Source organism: Mugil cephalus, chromosome 22 (genome assembly GCF_022458985.1).
Source record: "Mugil cephalus isolate CIBA_MC_2020 chromosome 22, CIBA_Mcephalus_1.1, whole genome shotgun sequence".
NCBI classification, from domain to species: domain Eukaryota; kingdom Metazoa; phylum Chordata; class Actinopteri; order Mugiliformes; family Mugilidae; genus Mugil; species Mugil cephalus.
Window position 1 is genome coordinate 8,589,251 of NC_061791.1, and position 12,247 is coordinate 8,601,497.

Below are 12,247 nucleotides of genomic sequence, written 5' to 3' on the forward strand. Positions count from 1 at the left end.
ACCCCCTAATGGTTGGCTGAAGGCAGAATAGCTGAACCACTATACATGAAGGCAGCCGCGGCGTACCTTGAACGGAAGACCAGACCTAAGTCTGCTGGTCAGACCTGGAGATTAATGGACAGAGGAATCCATTATAGTCATAATGTTATCAGCACGGAAGAAACTATGACCCATCACGTATTTCCATTAAATGCGTGCAGGGATGCAACTGATGATCATCTTCAGTACTGATTATCCAGCAGATATTTTTGGGAGATGTCTTGGTTTGTTGTAGAGGTGACGACGAAGCTAATGTTTTGGGCATTGATTGCACGGGAATCTCCTGTTTCAAGAAACACATCAATTGATTTTTCAGGTCGTTCTGTGTTTTAGTAAAACATTACCAGTGGCACCGTGTACATCACATAGAAAGGTAGAAAGTGGATGTTTTGTTTTTGCTCTTCACCACTTCCATGATCCACGTTTCTGTTTATTTCCTTGCCTCATTTTCTAAATTAAAGAAGGCTAATAGCTCGGGGGGTTTCACCCGGATCGTTTCTGAATGTCTGTCCTGAGTGTTTAAAGCAACCTTTCTACAAAGAGTCACTGGAGCTCTGAGGCCGGGGTGTGCAGGGGAGGAACAGAGTCTCACCCCACCCTGCACCACCATCGGCCACTCACTCACTGACTTTAAACGTTCTTCAGACGCTGCCCCACTTGGGCTTGTGTGTCTTCGGCGGGTGGACGCTCTCAAGCAGTAGTTGGCAAGTCTAGAACCACCGGATCCATCTACCTCACCAGTGTGAGTTCTACCATTGCCAAACACCACCAGAGAGCTGCTGGGCCTCATGGCGCCATCACGCATGTGAGCCACACGATCACAGGGAGGAGGAGGAGGAGGAGGTGTATGTCTGAATCTGAAAGCAACATGGCTGCCGTTGTGCCAATAGGATGCTGCCGGCATTACATGACAGATGAGAGGAGAGTAAGGGGCAGTCAGGGTTCAATCATGATCCATTTTATATGAGCGTTAGCAAAAATGTACCAAAGGATTACAGTCCACAATCGTGCAAAAGCGATGGAAGTCTGTCTTGTCCTATATTGGCACTACACATAATTGCTCAAAGTATATATACAGAAGCAAAAATGTGCTAGTGCCAAAATGGGCAAAGAAGAGGAGCGGCCGCCCGGGGGGGGCATCCAAAATGCGGCAAGCAGCTGTTGTTACAAACAGGGACAGAAAGATGTCGGAGTACCCAGCGAGATGAGCGCAACGCAGCTCATGCAACCTCGCCAGAGAGTCATTACATCACATTCACCCCACCCACAAGCACAGGAGAGGAGAGAGCCACAGACGGTAAGCCGCTACGGACGGGCATCATCAAGTGGTTCTTTCTCTGCTCTGTTTATGGCCCTATGGTAATTCACTGATAGTGAGCTCTCACAGTGAATTCTACCAGTGCCATACACAGAACAGGAGTCATTATCACCCCAACACCTAGGCCAGCCAATCAGCCCGGGAGGACAGAGCACAGTGAAAGCAAAACTATGCAAACTTGACCACCGACCCACATGAAGCAGAGCAGAAACGACCGGAGATACGAGGGAAGAAATGGTGTCAGAGCGGAAGAGGAACGTCCACAGCCTCCGTTAGATCCACAGTGTCCGTGCAATGACGCAGCTTAACTCAAGGTGCACCGCACTGCAGCGGTTCGATCGACGCGTTGAGTAACAGGTCAAAGGCCACTGTGTCTCAACGAGGGCGACTAAATATAAGTCCTAGGAGTGAGCAAACATCCTCATCTCACTGCTCAGGGCTAATCACCTGTGCAGCCATCTTTAGATTCCCAGGAAAGGGCTGGTGGGAATATAAAGGGGATTCTGATAAGCAGAGTGGAACGCTCAGATGTTTACGAAATGACTGCGCAATACAAACCTGGTCACCAAAAGAATTTCGAAGTGCATCTTCGATCGGAACAATTGATTTTAAGGTCTTTGGTAACTGATCTCTTCGTACGGTCATGGTGAATCTGGAAAAAGTGCAATTTCTCATCGGCATGCAGCTCCTCTCGGCAAAAGCTGAATGCGACCGATAAACTACAAGTAAATTGACGTGCATTCACTTTTATTTTGCAAAGAAACAAACATTTTTTGTAACTGAGTGTTCAGGTTATCAAACCAGCCAATGTCTTAAATAGAAAACTGGTTCCTTAATCTCCTCTGGCTACAACCCCAACTTGCCCCCAACTTAACGTGATCTCTTAATTTGCTTCATACAGCGTTATTACATCAGTGTTCTTCTGTGAATCAGTATCTGTTTCTGTCTTTGCAGATTTCGGCAGAATTAAAGAACAGGGAGGAGCAGATGACAGGTCGGCCTGCTTTTAACCTATAAGGTAAATGATATGATATGTTTTTGTCTCTTGTGGTCTATAGGATGCTCTTAAATGTAACTGCAAAAGTAAAATTAAAAGGAAAGTTTAGTCAAAGCTTAGCGTAAAAGAGGCAGAATATCTCTGGAGTGGTACAAAGACTGCAGTGCAAGTCCCAGAAAAATGGCCGCACGCAAAAAACACAATTCTGCCACTTCACGCCAACGTCACAAAAGAAGTGCGTATAAAATATGATCCTGCAGCTGAGTGATCTGAGTCATCTCCTGACCTTGGGTGTGTGGTCAAAAGCCATCTTTGCGCCGCAGGTAATCCGAATTCTGACCGTCCTCGGCTCTGTCCTTCCCAGGGCCCAGACGCCCCACCCTTGCTTCAGCCATTAGTTCCATCACCCTGGGCCCTGCAGTGCACGGAGCTCCCATTGATCCCAGCGATCAAAACCATGTACTAAGTGATTCCTCAGACGCCCAAATGGCTCCCTGAGCAAGACTCCCATTGCCATTTCCTGGAGAAATCAATACCACTAAAAAGCCAAGTCAAAAAAAAAAAAAAAGGAAAAACCTGTGCCCTTTATAGGTTTGTCTTGTTGTTCATGTCTTAATTAGTTAAGAGTGATGGTTCATACAATATGTGTAATATTGTCTTTATAACTCAAGGAAAACGAGATCCCAATTTGCTGAATGAGAAATCTTGCCCCCCACCTCATTATTTCAAAGTAAATATTCATTTTGTTTGTACAGTTTTGGCACATACAAAAGCTCTGTTTCTCTGAAGGTCTGTTAAGGCCAGCTGTCAAAATATAAACTGGACAAACTCGTTCTGACTGATGATAATTTAGAAACTGATAATGATTCAAATGATTTCTAGCAAAATCCCTCTTTCCATGCTGCGTTAACAATAATAATCTGACAATACATTCTATGCAATTACACCCCAGTCATTAAAAATAAACGTTTGCAAAGTGAAAATTAAGATTAAAACGGTTTATTCACGTTCACCACACGTCCAAAATGATATTAGGTACGTACAGATAATTTCCCCCACTTATAAATAAGCGGCATGCGCATTAAAGATGTGAACATTGCGCGGCCCGGGCTTCCTTTTGTCTCCGCCATCGCCAATTTAACCTCAGAGCTGCTCCAAAGCCCCTTCAGTTAATCGCATTTGTCTGCACAGGGAGCCTACAAGTCCTCAACTTCACGGTTATTTCAGGAGGATTTATCACTCCTCTAAGTCCTGCAGCGGGATCCTAAATTTACTGTCAGTCATGCAACCTCAAATCTTTAACTGTGGGTCCGGTTTGAAAAAGGGGAAGAGGCCTCCGGACATGATGGAAATCCTGCAGAGATACAGTTTATTCGCATGACATCATTGACGTTTATGTTTAAATATATATATAAATATATATAACAATAACAATAAAATTAAAAAAAATAATAAAAAATAAAAAAATCATCTTTATAATATTTTTTTTCTTCTTCTTCTTCTTCTTTTTTTTTTCAAACAATCATGGATAACCCTGGGTACAAATTGAAAACCGACCAAATTCCGTATTAATCCGCAGGATCAGACTAAAACCTGATGTTAACTTTGACTATATCCTTTTGGTGCTTTGAGGGAAATAAAAGCAGGTGCAACACAATACAATTACGACTACATATCTAACCATCGAGAGAAATAAAACATGCAGGAATTCCCACAATCGCATTTTTTTTTTCTCATTTAAATAATAGTGATGGGCAGTTGAATTCTGTGATTCTTATTCTTGTTTTATTATGATTTCGTCCACTTTTACCGTGTTCGGACTATTTATTGCCGAAGACGGAAATAATATAAATATAAAATATAATATAAAAAGATTTAATTCGCTGAATTCCCTGCAGTTAAAACTTAAGATTGCGCCAAAAGCCACAAAACTGTCGCTCCGTTGGATGTTTTTCACAGAATAAAAGTAGAATCGAGCCCTAATCACAGCAAAATCTGCCTGTTTTGTTAAGTATAATCTTTATTAAAAGGGAAATTTCCCCGCATCTTTTCTTACACGAGTCTATCGCTGGTTTAAAACGTGCAAACTCTTAGAATTAACAGTCTAACTGGTGCCAAACGGTGAAATATAAAGTACTTCATACCTTCCTCGGAGACCATCGTTGTGCGTCATATCATATGAGGCCACAAACTGCTCTGAGCTCGGACCCAGCACACATTTTAGTCCTCAACCTATCATTATAGTGTGCGGACTTTCCGCTATTAACGTTGCGTGGAAGTGACACAAGCCTCCTGTCCGCGTAGCCCGCAGCAGGACTGCAGAATTACAATGAAACAAAAGAAATCCAAGCGGAGTCCTGAACTTCCTGAGTATCAAATGTCAATTCCAGCCCTGCGCTCCCCTCTTCTCCCCTCTCTCCTCTCTCCTCCCGTCTCTCTCGCTCTCTCTGTCTCTCTCTCTCTCTCTCCAGGCCCAACCTCCTCTCTTTTACCTGCGCGTCCAAACCACACACTGACAGAAAGAAAGGTGCCCCGCGCACCTTTTTAAAGGCGCAGGCACACACGCAAAAAAAGGAGCAACAGCAGACTACGATGTGGAAACTATACACCTAAAATTAACACATGTATAAATCGATTAAACATCTTGTGAAAAGCAATGTTTTTACAGCTGTGCGTGGAACATGAGGTAATTCCCTCCTCTGTTTTTGGTGATACAGGCTACGCGCTTTTAAGACCAAAAAAAAAGGGTACAAAACGCACCTGGTCTCAAAACAGCGGTCCTTTTTTCTAGACAGCTCCCATCCACATGGTTTACTTTTCCACGGCTCTACCCCACAGAGGAGGAAAACAACCAAATATTTTCAAGTATCTCTACCCCACATCAAACAAATAATCCGAGGTGCCCGCGTCTGTCCCTTTCCGCTGCGTTTTTCTTTTTCTTTTTTTTTTTTTCTGGCCTCGGGTACCGAGCTCTTCGGTCTCTTTAAGGTGGATCCCCGTGGAGGCGAGGAGACCTTAAAAGTGCTGCCGTCTCAACACGGAGACTGCTGCGGTCTGAGCGGATGAGGACTGGTTTTGTCTCTCAGGATTAAACGGTTTCCTGACCAAAAAAAAAAAAAAAAAAAGGGACCAACCCCCTCTGTCGACTGACCCAACCCGAGAAATTAAAGACACTCTTCTCCAGTCTGGACATCCAGATTACTCTTATTTTTTACGTTGCATTTTTATGTCCTGCAGCCTGTGGATATTCACAGAATATATTTGGCCAATGAAATACAAATTGGGAAGAAAAGAAGCACTGCACCTTTAAATTAGGCCTTCTGCCTAAACGAATGGACGTTTTTGGAGCTTGAATAGTATATGGTATCATTAGACTGTTATTAAATGTCTAAATAAAATCTGCTGTTAATGTTTTTCATAGAAAATAAATTGAAATGCCTCTCACAGGCCTGCAGCCTGTTTAGGGCCCGTAGGCCCGAGATTTATGTGTCTACCTCAGCAGCACCTGCACCATAATGCTTTCTCCATCAGGAAAAAAAAGAGAGAAACGAACTGATAGCGCAATCCATCATGTCCACATATTCGGTTTAAAATCGCCACAATGCATAGGCTGAACCATTAAACAGACTATCGTATAGCTGCTGATGTACACAGAATATTAGATAGCTCATTAGTGACCAGTACGGCGCGGCCTGCGATGCATTTTCAGATATTAAACAGAGCATGCATCACATGTGGCACATCTTCCCAGCCCCCCCTGCATCCACCGGATTAGTTTTAGTGGGCGGATGCTGTTGAGGCTGCACTTCTTGGGCTGAAATGCTGCAAGATCAAGTGACCACGTCCAGATGGCTAATGATTATCAAGCACTACATTTAAAGCCAGCTATAGCAGCTACTCCCCGACGCTTGCGTAACATATCCCGTCAGAGGACAGCAAGGGAAATGCCTCTACTGGGGAATCCAAATTGGGAATATATTATCTACTTTGTTCCTATTTGGTTCCTATGCCCATGTTCATGAATTAATCGCAAAAATCATGCCTAGATGAAACCATACAACCTGATGTAGACTTGACGGAGGCCCGGTGATCTCCTCGCGCCGTCGGTGGGCCTCGGTGCTGCTGCTCCTCATCCTCCTCCCAGCTTTTACGCAGAGCTGCGCACCACCGGAGGAGGCCGCGCTGAAGTGAGGCCGAACCGTGTCCCCACTTCACTCCAGGATGCCTAATATATGGGGGGCGAGTGCTGCCTGCGCTCCTCTCAGATAGGCCAGTCCATTTACCTGCTGTTGATAATTAGGCAGATAACCACGCGGACAAAACTCGTCTAATATTTAGAAGTGATGGAGCCGGGTTCGGTTACACCACCTTTTCAGAGTGAATAGCGACAGTGAAATGAATCCGCGGTGACTCGCCGCCGCTGCTCAGCGCTGCGGAGCAGGAGCCCGAAGCCCCTCCGAGCCTTGACGTGGTTTCCACCTGGAAACGGCGAAACCGGAGCCGCGGATCATCTGTTTGAGGGGCAGCCGTGTATGGGGAGATGAGTAGGCCTCGATGAATATTTAAAACACTTATTTGGTTCTGCGCGGGCGTGCCGGGTGCCAGATGAAACAGGTGCCAGCGGAGGGGATCAGGTGCGCGTTTTTGTTTTTTTTTTCTTTCGTGCGTAAAGATATCCAGATCATAGGACGCCGAATAAAATAATAATGGGGAAAGATTTAGACTGTTGATTGAGGAGAAGAAGAAGATGATGGTGTAATGCCTTCAAAAAAACAAAACAACAACAACAACAAAAAAAACATCCTGAATAATGTAGTTTTATCTAAGTTCTCCAGATACATCCACATCTGATACAGTAATTTAAACGATGTGATGTTGTCAGTTACTGTAACTATGGGCAAACTGAGAATTAAAGAACTAAAATGAAATAAAAATGTTTTAAAAATCAGTTTTAATCACATTAAACAAAGAAACCATGATAATTAACCCCCAGCACGTGGACATTAATAAAAATACTAAATATTACTCCGTAAAAAAAAGTGTAAAGAAGGCAATAAAAATAATATTTTGAATGGACATTTAAAAGAAAAATATAACAAATTTCAGCCACGTACTTTAAAAGGTAATAATAAAGTGCAAGGCTGCTCTGTCTGCAGATATCTATGTCTCTCTTTAAAGTGACCATTCTCACACAGCCAGCTGTCTGTCTGTCTGAAGCCTTGTTGCAGCAAAGCAGGTGGTTGAAGGTGGTGGATGGGGGGGGCATGTTAATCAGTGGTTCATCTATTAGTAAAGACAGCAGGGATCATGGTACTGCTTGATGCACCACCACCACCTCGTGCACCCCCCACACACTGTGCCACTGAAACGGAGCTTGTAACCCGAGATGGCCTCTTGCCTGCCACCCGACCCCAGCCTGGAGAACCCAACACCCAGACTGAATGTTGGGGACAGGTTGATGAGCTGTCAGCTCTCCAACAGCATTCTTTCTTAATTATTATTTTATTCTAAAAGAAAAAAAAATAATAATAATAAATGCACGTTTCCACTCCTCTGTCGCTGTGACTTGCATGTGCGGATGCGTCAAAACACAGGCAGACAACGTCAACAGGAAGCCGTGCTGCCTCTCCGCGAACGCAGACGGGCACAACCTGATAGCCTTCATTAAAGAATGCACACGCGAGGCAGATTTGCCGCTAAAAGCCTCGCTCTGGAAAACTCGGCAGCCAACAGTGATTGATCATAACTCGCAGCAGACAGCCCGCAGGGCCTAATGTGGAGCCTCGGGGCATCGTAATGCCTTAAAAGGCCGCAGCGGCGCAGGACACCTGACCGACCCTGCCCGGCGCGGGCCAATCACACGGCCGGCGTGTGGCATTACGTCATGGAGGCCCGCAGTTCGTCTTGACCAACGCACTGCGGATAAAACAGAAGCGTTAAATATTTCATTGAGGAGCTCGGGTTGCTGGACTTCTGGAGGTCAGGACTTGTGAAGAGACAGATAGCCTCGTCCTCTCCTCCCCTCCCCTCCCTCCCTTCATCCATCCATCCATCCTCCTCTTCTGATGCAGGAGAAGGGGAAACAGGGTGAACACAGAGGGTTGGGCTTTTTAAATAGGCTGTTATGAACAATATTCCTCAGCCACAGTGGAACGCGGCTTTAGTTTGCGTCCCTTAAAATGTTATTTACCCAAATAAGTGTCACAGGAACAATTTGCATCCCTGTGTAAATACCAGTTTTACCTATAGGTGGATACAGTCATAGGGAGGAAATAACATGACTATGTTATCTGATATTTGAATTGAGACTCACGCACAAGAATAAAAATCAGAATATCTCCATTGTGTGTTTTTCTTTCTTTCTTTATTATTATTTGTTCTGTCGCAACACCTCTGCTCTGAACACACCTGCCTTCATAAAACGCACCTCCCGCTCGGAAGACTCGTTTTGCTGGGCCTCCGTTGGCACACAGACACGCGTCGATCACCTGACAGACATTCCTGGCCCGGGATGAAGACCCTCTGGGGCTCTGGATGCGGACACGCTGGAGCTTGTGGCCTGGCACGACATCTGCAAAGAGAGAGATGCGTGCGCGGGAGGAGTACTCTACAATGTGCTGTGCGCATTCGGTGAAATAGAAAATACAAAAAATAGCGACGGTGAAAGGCCGCAATAGAATGAAACAAACGCAGAAGCACGTTTAAGGGGGTGGACAAAAAAAAAGTCAAACCTGTCTCATTAACTGCTGCGACAATAAAGACAGACAGGAAGGGAGAGCAGATTGCTGCGTGACAGAATACATTTTTCAGAGGAGAGGGGATTAAACAGCCTTATGTCACAGCATTTATTTTCCCCCCGCTGTGATTATACAGAGGAGGTTTTTAGCAGAGGACAGAGGAGGATTTGCGCCCTCATCTGGCCCGCGGTGAAACAGCACCACATCCTTGCATGTCTTCGCTGCCCTCATAGCAAGGTTAATCTCACACGGTTTAATATCCCCTTCAAAATAAAATCCCAGTCAGATGCTTAGCCGATTTGGCACAGATCACTGTTGTATACAAGACTTACAGCTACGAACCAAAGCGGAGCCGTAATAATACATCAGTGATAAAGACACTGGTGCATTTTCTATTTTAAACATCCCAACTAAACGCCGGCTTTGGAGCAGAATCTAGGCAAATGCTGTGATCATTCAGGTTACAAGGCTTGTGGTAGTGACGTGATTCTCAAATTTCACAGTACCTCACGGGGACCATCATAGGAGACAGTGGCCCATATTGTAGAAGCTGCTGAGACGTGGAGGGGGTTTGTGAGGCAGGGTCACGGTGCTACACTGACACCTTGTGGAAACGCTGCTCGCAGAAAGGTTTCTTTTTGACCTGCAGTTAAAAACAAGTATGTCCATTTCTGAGCATGTAAATGAATGAGGAAGTTTGTAATTTAACAGGTGATGGCGCGAAGCCACGAACTAAACCAAATCATCAATCAGTTTTACACATTTATATTTAACTTTACACTTTAAAACGTTAGTGTTGTATTAAATAAAACAAATTTCTGCAAATGGACTCTAAGGATATTAAGAAATACATCTCATGTTTAGTTAGAAGAACATTAAACAACAATCAATGTCAGACAGAGACCATATATACACATTGAATGTTTTATTAAAAAAGAAGTTATAACAGTTTATTTTATACACAACTATTTATGAGGTTATAAGCCTATTAATAGAGAGCATTTGTCTTTTTGACAAGCATGCCCACTTCACAATGCAAAGAAAAAAAATAAAACAAAACAAGGAGGGCAAAGAAAGTGATAAAAATAAGACCAAGAATGGACTTTTCAAAAAAAAAAAAAAAAAAAAAAAAACACAACCCAAAAATAAACCTTTTGACTTTTTAAACTCTCCAGTATCACACACGAGGTACCAAATACATAGTTTCTATTTTATTTATTAATTTATTTTTTTCTTAAAAACGGCCATTTTCCATGCTGTGTGTGCCTGCTAAGTCCCGTGATGGCAGCAGCCGGCCCAGCACAGGGCACAAATCCACACACAAGCACAAGACAGAATGGGAGGTGCGCACCGAGCCGAGCCAGACCTCGACTCCACACCAGAAGCATGCAACTGCCCGGGAGAAACACAGTCAACACATGGGTGGAGGGGGGGTGGGGGGGGGGGGGGGGGGGGGGGAAGGAATGGGGTGGGGTGGGTTGGGCCAGTTTTACAGGATCAAGGTCTGGGTTCTCTGCTTAAAAAAAAAAAAAAAAAAAAAAAAGACGTCTCATCAATGGATTGATAATTGACCAGTTATAGATTCCTGTGCAGGGTTTCCACTCAGGATTTTGACATTCCAGGGGAGAAAGCCAAGAAGGAAATTAAATAAAAGCACAATAAACAGGTCTTTCCATTCAAAAATAATTTAGAATTCAAGTTGCAATGGGGAAACACAATCATTCACTGGCTTGAGGGGATTCTCTTGAGTTGTTGAGTTAAATGTAACCCCGTTTATAAAAAGGCAGTAATCTGTCTTAACACTGTGTGAGCAAGTATGAGTTTAAAAAAAAAAAAAAAAAAAGGCTACTGAAATGATCCGATGGTTTACCAGAGCAATACCAGGCCACGGCTGAGTAGATCAATTTATTGCTCAGCAGATGCAAATAGTGCTGAAAACCAAACCTGTCTTTTGTTTTTCGGTTTTTGTAAAAATGACAAAAAGTAGTTCCCTGTTTCACCACTGCATCATAATGTGCTTTTTTTATTACTTTCAGGTACAATACTGCACGAAAAGTAAAACCTTTTTCTCATAACAAAACAAACAAACAAAAAAAAATCTTAAGATCAACTTCAACGGTGCTTCATGGCGAGTTTAAAAAAACAAAGGACCTTTTTTTTCTTTCTTTTTTTTAATGTATAGGCAGCTTAGAACGGTGACAGAAAAGAAGACAAGCCAATCGTGAGAATGGGGAAGTTTCGCCACAGACGCGTGTAAAACATTCACGTAGCTGTATGCTGCCTCGACTATCACAGGTTCGATCTGTAACAGTTAAAACGGCTAACGCTCCAAACCTCCTCAGGCCGGGTGAGAGAATTTTTTTTTTTTTCTTTTTAATCCCACATTTTAAAAAGAGTCCTCTGATAAATGCTGAAAATTAAAAACAAATAAGGTGTGTCCGCATTCAAATGTGGCGGTATTCATTAGCACGGAGCCGTTTATGGAGAAAGTCCAATGTCTTGGAAAACAAAATAAAAATTAATAAAAAAAAAAAAAAAAAGAAAGGGCTGAACCACACTTTTGATTTCTGTACAGTTAGATCTATCAGGCTCGCTACAGGTCACCCTAGTTTGAAATCACTCATCTGTACAACTCTGAATCTGAAAGGACAAAGCAGGCATGTCTATGGAGTATCTCACATATAACCACAAGACGGACTAAAAATCTGATGAATGCTTTATTCGGTAAGTATACCAAACTACCTAACTCTATCCGTAAGACAGCCACATAGCATTATGTTTAGTTGAAGTCACCACCCAGCAAAACTAACTACCCCCGGACATGTCAAAAAACACAGCTCAACAAATAGTAGCATGATTTCCATCCTTTCAGAGCCTTCTGGGTGAAAATACGTCAACCACTATGCAAGATACAACCAAACTGTATTTCAAACCTGAGCCTTAAAAGTCTAACAAACCTACATTAGCTCAAATAAACGCGATGCCACTCAGCCCCCGGGGTAACTCCCGCACCTAGTCTGCCACAAAACTTTAAGATGACGAACCACAAATCGTACAGGATCGAGCTGCGGGCGGAGGAGAATAAAAGCGGGATCTTGAGTTAAAAGAATGTGCTTTTCTGGTTTTTTCGAGAAGTCGTCCGTGGCTTTTGTTTCG